This window comes from Rhagoletis zephyria, unplaced genomic scaffold, assembly GCF_001687245.7.
Source record: "Rhagoletis zephyria isolate East Lansing unplaced genomic scaffold, Rhagoletis_zephyria_1.1 Rzeph_scaffold_02939, whole genome shotgun sequence".
Taxonomy (NCBI): domain Eukaryota; kingdom Metazoa; phylum Arthropoda; class Insecta; order Diptera; family Tephritidae; genus Rhagoletis; species Rhagoletis zephyria.
In genome coordinates this window covers 6,719-12,127 of record NW_016160023.1, presented here as the reverse complement: position 1 = coordinate 12,127, position 5,409 = coordinate 6,719, and positions in this window count along the sequence as shown.

Genomic DNA, 5,409 nt, shown 5'->3' with positions numbered 1-5,409 from the left:
AACCTACTGTTTCGACAGGGTCGAACCAGTGCGAGAGGAGTGTTAATTGAGTCCATCAACACTAAATTCAGGCTTCCGGACTGCTGCAGAGTTTTCAGGCAAAATAAGCTGACATTAAAAAAGCATTGGACCAACTGCTGAAGTATGTGACCCAGTGAGAGGGAGGTGAGCGTGTAAATATTCTGCTAGACAAGCGGCTGTCAGGGCCCTGAAGGCAATGGTAATACACTTAAAACTGATCAGGGAGTGTCTGGTCTTCCTCTCAATTATGTCGGAATATTTCCTTATTAGGCTACTTTGGGTTGGGGGCCACAGCGACATTGCGGAAAACTGCATGGTTGGCCCTGAAACGTTATCACCGCATATGGAGGAGGTGGGCCCCCTTTGTACCACAGTGGTGCACTGTTGGACAGATGGGCCTGCTGTCAGCTCAGCGAGCGCTGGGCGAAGACTAACTGCCATACCTAAATAAAAGCGTCAGCGTTGTCCGGCTGTCAAAAAATTCTCATGCCCATACAATTTGTATGAAATATACCGAAACAACGCGTCGTCAACGTTGAGCGGTTGGAAAATCCGATTTTGACAGGGCGTTAGGTATTGTAGTTGGCTGCAGAAAACGGCGAAACTGTCATTTTCGTGTTACACACAAACAAACCTATGCTTATTGTTGGTGTTATTTCTGCATTTGACGTAGCGTTGACGCTTTTGTTTAGGTATACCACTTCGGCGCTAACGCTAGGCGTCAGAAACCGCTCCGCCCAACGCTTTTGTTTAGGTATGGCAGTAAGTTATATGTAAACGCAAGACTGACCTTTGGTAGATCGAGGGCTGCCAAACCACAGTTCTCATTGTTTGTTGGGGTTTTGACAGATCAATATATAAATGGCATTCACGTTTCAAGGCAGCACGGTGCTGAGATGGAATCAGCTCAGCTCTTTCTAATGGGCTGTGCAGTAGGGTGGTCTTTGAAATGTCAACTTCTAAATTTTGTATGGGGCACCCCTTTTTTGCATGCAAGACATGCACGAAAATATCAAAATTTTAAACAAATTTTTGGCCGTCGCTACCAGGGTGTGAAAAAAATTTATTTTTTTTATCAAAACAAATTTACTTGAAATATGATAACGTTGACATATTATTGAAACTTATTGGAAGTCAAATTTTGTTGAATTTTTGTGATTTAAACAAAAATAATCATACCCTGTAACGGATCCTATTTTTTTTTATTTTTTTATTTTTGTGGATGTCTGTATATTATTAAAACTTTGTTGAATTTTAGCGATTAAAAAAAAATATAATTTTTCAAGCCCTTGTAGCGGGTCCTAAATTTTTTATTTTAATTTTTTTTTCTTAGATGTATTTATTCTGTATGCAGAACAAATCACAAAATACTGCACAGTCTTCACGAGGCCAAAGCGCTATTTACAGCTCTCAAAAAATAATCGCAAGAAATATTTTTCATTATTTCTGTTGCTTGAAATAGTATTTTGCTTTACTATTACATAAATTTTATTGAAGAAATAAATATACATACGAACACTTTTTCTTGCGAGAATTTTTCGTTTTTCTTTAGTTCGCATTTCTTAACTAACGCTGAGGAGCTTTTTAGCAATGGTCACCACTCAAAACAGCTACGTGGCATCACTAAAGATAAATACCTAAGTTCCTAACTGCGTCCCTTTTCTGTGGTAATAATCACTGAAACCTAGCCCTAACCTATTTGATCTATTCGAATAGCTCTAAATTTTGTATCTGCTTTGCAATTACCTTTTCGCATATCCAATCCCCACATACCATGCTCCACAGCCGTGTGATCAAAGTAATCATGATGTCCTGTCCAAAAGCCTACATGCGTCTTAAAGCCGCGCTGTAGTGGCGTATAAACACTTTTGTAATGACCCAAATGCCACTTACCGGCGATATGAGATGAGTAACTGAAATTTTAAAACGAAACTTAGAAGAATTCATTAAAATTAAAAATTTTGTATACATTTACCGGTATGCTATCTAATCAAAAAAAGGCAGTTATGTATAGCTATTACTTACCCCAATTCGTTCAGGTACTGTGGCAAAATTTTTTCAGTCAATGGCAGACCACGCGGTTCTGCGCCATATAAAACTGTATGTTGCATGCCTGACGGGAGAATGGAAATGTAAAGTTTAGTACTTAGTTCGGATGCTTTACTAGCACTAAGAGGAATCACTTGAAATATTTGGACAAATTTGGAAAAATTGGGTAAAAAAACTTGTATGCCTAAAAACATCTTTAATTTTAAAGAATTTTTACTGCATCACTTTTTTTCTCACCCGTGTGTATTGGATATTTTCCAGTCATTAGCGCCGATCTGGAGGGTGTACATATTGGATTTACATAGTAGTTATTTAATATGAGTCCGGAAAACGCTAAGGCATCAATGTTAGGTGTTGGAATCTGCGCTGAGCCATGGAAGCCGACATCATTGAAGCCCTACAGCGTTAATATGTAATCTATTATGAGTTTCGCCAGTAAATTTTGAAATCAAAATACTATTTAAATTTTTAATGTATGTACTTACTAAATCGTCTGCTAAAATGAAAATGATATGTGGACGTTTTTCTTGGTTATTACTCGCATTGTTTTGTGCTATCAAGATAAGTAAACAGAGCAGTAGTATAGTGGGGATTGATTTCGTAGGACTCATTTTGTATTGGTGCTGAAAGAAAGAAATTTTGAAAATTGGAAAAATCTGTGAAAATTTTTATCGAGTTTTTCATATTTAAAGGGATTGTACTCTTCTTGGTGCGGGTAGGTGCATTATCTACAAATTTGAAAGTCCTTGAAAAAACCCTAACTTTGAGGATAAAAATTAACATAGATTTCTAGGTGTACTTCGCTTAAAATGTTAATTTTAGGAAAAATCAGCAAAAATTAGCACAAACTGTTATTACTCAAATAAAATCTAATTATTATTAAGCTTTTTTTTTATTATTATTAGTTCGCGTCATCACTTGTCAGCTTGCTAGTTCTACTCCACGGAACACAAAAATATTGTTTAGTTTTTTTCTTTAAATACTACACTACAAACACATTAAATAACAACAAACAAACACACACACAATATGCAAATTAACTAATTCTTATTAGACAGACCTTGACCTTTATTTTCTATATCTAATTTTGTTTATTTATATTAACGCAACCTTGCACCAATTCTGACAAAATAACAGCTAATCATACACACGACTTTAAAAGCGCACTGAAAGCACAGGGTTGAAACTTTCAAATTGTTATTTGGTAATTTTCTTGGTTAATATATGTATGTATGTACTTTTATAAAAGTAACTGATATCAAGAATATATCGCTATAAAAATCTTGAATTTATGCCAAAAAAAAAAGTCCAATTCCGGCCAGTGTGCAACGTTGGATGAGCGCAGCCGCGATAACCTATCCTAACATAGCCCAACAACCTAAGCTTACCAAGTGTTATGATAAAAGAAGTATAATATTTAGCTAAACAAAATTTTTTATTGTTGTCCAGTTTGAAATGTCTGTAACTGTACGCATCACATTTTCCTTAAGCAAATCAATTTATTTAGACATTCTCTTCTCCACGTGAATCAATCGGCCTTAAAAAAGCGGATGCGGCTGTCAAAGCATTGACAATGACTCGTTTTGCAAATTGTTTATTGTTGTAAATGGATATTTCCGTATGAAATCGGCAAATCGATCTTCGATAAAAAAAGATTGAGTTACATCTAAGTAATCACAATAGGATAATTACATTGGCAAAAAGTACGATATATATAAATATTTACACTGCCAGAAAAAAGTGTTGGCACAGAAAATTTTTCACAATATATAAAACAATTTTTAATTTAATTTTTTTCCCGCTAATCTATATACTTTTATGTACATTAGGGAGGAGTAATTTGTTCGGAGCAAAATTTTCGAAGAAAATGTATAGCAACTTCAAATTCCACGATTAATTCTAAACAACAATGGCAATCAATCTATAAACCAAAAATGACATTTGACCCTCCCAATTTTCAAAAGAAAAAGTATATTGAATGAAGAAAGCACAAAATAGTGTAAATGCAAATTAGTTTCGTTCAGAAAAAATTTTAATACACAAATTTTTCTTTTAAAAATTGGGTGGATCAAACTTCATTTTTAGTGTATAGCTTGTTCACCATTTTGCCTTAGAATCGAAAGTATAATTCGAATATGCCATGCCCTTTTTCGAAATTAAATTATGTTCGTTTGTTCAAGGCTTTTTTTGGATCACGATCATTTAAATCAGGTTGCCACTTGTTTGCAAAATTTCGGTTAATTAAATTGATAAAATAAATGAAAAATTACAATACGGTTTCAAGGTTGCCACCTGTTTCAAAATTTTAAACTCAATTTGATTTTGAGCACATAAATGAAATATTACCCTGTGGGTACCAAATTAAAAAGATTTAAGAAATATTACTTTTGAAAATATCTGTGGGAGGAGTTGCGACCTATTATAAAATTTAAAATCAGTTAAACTCATAAATTTGATAAAAAATTTTTCGACGGGTATGCTGGCTTATAGTCCATTGAACTTGAGTGTAGCAAGTTTGAACTAGCTAGGACCTACCGTTGATTTTTGGAAATTTTTTTTCTCGCTTTTTCTTCCACCCTTTATATGGAAAAAATTTGAAATATTTTCAACAAAAAAATCTCAACAAATCTCCTTTGGTATGTAACATTTTGCACAAAGAAATTTTATGTTCAGGTTTTTGTTGTAGTTTAACCCTTTTTTAAATTAGCGGAAAAAAATGTTATTAAAAATTGTTGCATATATTGTGAAAAGTTCTTTGTGCCAATACTTCTTTCCAGTGTGAGATTATACGCATATATACATACGTATATCGGTTTTTTTTCGAGTAGCTAATTGATTCACAAAAAAATTATTATAGAAAACGCCTTTATAGATCAACAAGAAGAGAACCACAAATAAAAGAAGAAAGCAAGCTCAGCAACTGGGAATTGGTCTAACTTATGGTTACGTAGCTGAGCAAATCGAACACAGAACCGACTGCTAATATTCGCCACACAAGCACTCGTACACCTGGCGCCCAAATAATTGTTGTTTTTTTTTGCGTGGCCAGTAGATTCTGCATATCAATAAAGTACAATCTGTTTTAACATCATATGTGTGGAAATAAAGCGATTGCGTTTAAAGCCATGCAGTTACAGTGTGTAAGAAAAAAACGGAAAAATAAATTATTAAATGAACAAGATCTTAAAGATTGCATTTATGTATGAATATACTCAAGGAAAAAAAAAATAATATTTGCACCGTTTTTTATTTTGAGCTACATAAATTTTGATTTATTTTGTGTTCCGCTTGTTACAGTTTTACAAAATTCAACAGTGGAAATAATGGATTTTCGTTTGC